This window comes from Bison bison, unplaced genomic scaffold (assembly GCF_000754665.1).
Source record: "Bison bison bison isolate TAMUID 2011002044 unplaced genomic scaffold, Bison_UMD1.0 scf7180017864376, whole genome shotgun sequence".
NCBI lineage: Eukaryota > Metazoa > Chordata > Mammalia > Artiodactyla > Bovidae > Bison > Bison bison.
The window spans coordinates 3,704,572-3,704,977 of record NW_011494948.1 but is presented as its reverse complement, the minus strand read 5'-3'; positions in this window follow the sequence as shown (position 1 = coordinate 3,704,977).

Here is a 406-nt window from a genome sequence, read left to right as displayed (position 1 = left end):
AGTCGGGCATGACTAAGAGACTTCACTTTTACTTTTCACTTTCATGCATTGGAGAAGGAAATGGCAACCCACTCCAGTGTTCTTGCCTGGAGAATCTCAGGGATGGGGGAGCCTGGTGGGCTGCCGTCTATGGGGTCGCACAGAGTCAGACACAACTGAAGTGACTTAGCAGCATGTACAAAAAGCATATGTGTACAAAGGTGTAGTTTTAAAAATGTTTTAATAATTGCATTCTGTGCTCACTATTCTGTATCTGTATTTTGCATCTCTCAAGAAAAAGTGGAGGTTGGCTCTTCATGTGATTAAACGTAATAGAATGCTCACAGGTAAAACTTGATAATTACTAGTGACTTTGTGCCAGGCACTAGTGACTTTGTGCCACACACTTACATGTGTGAAAGTGTTA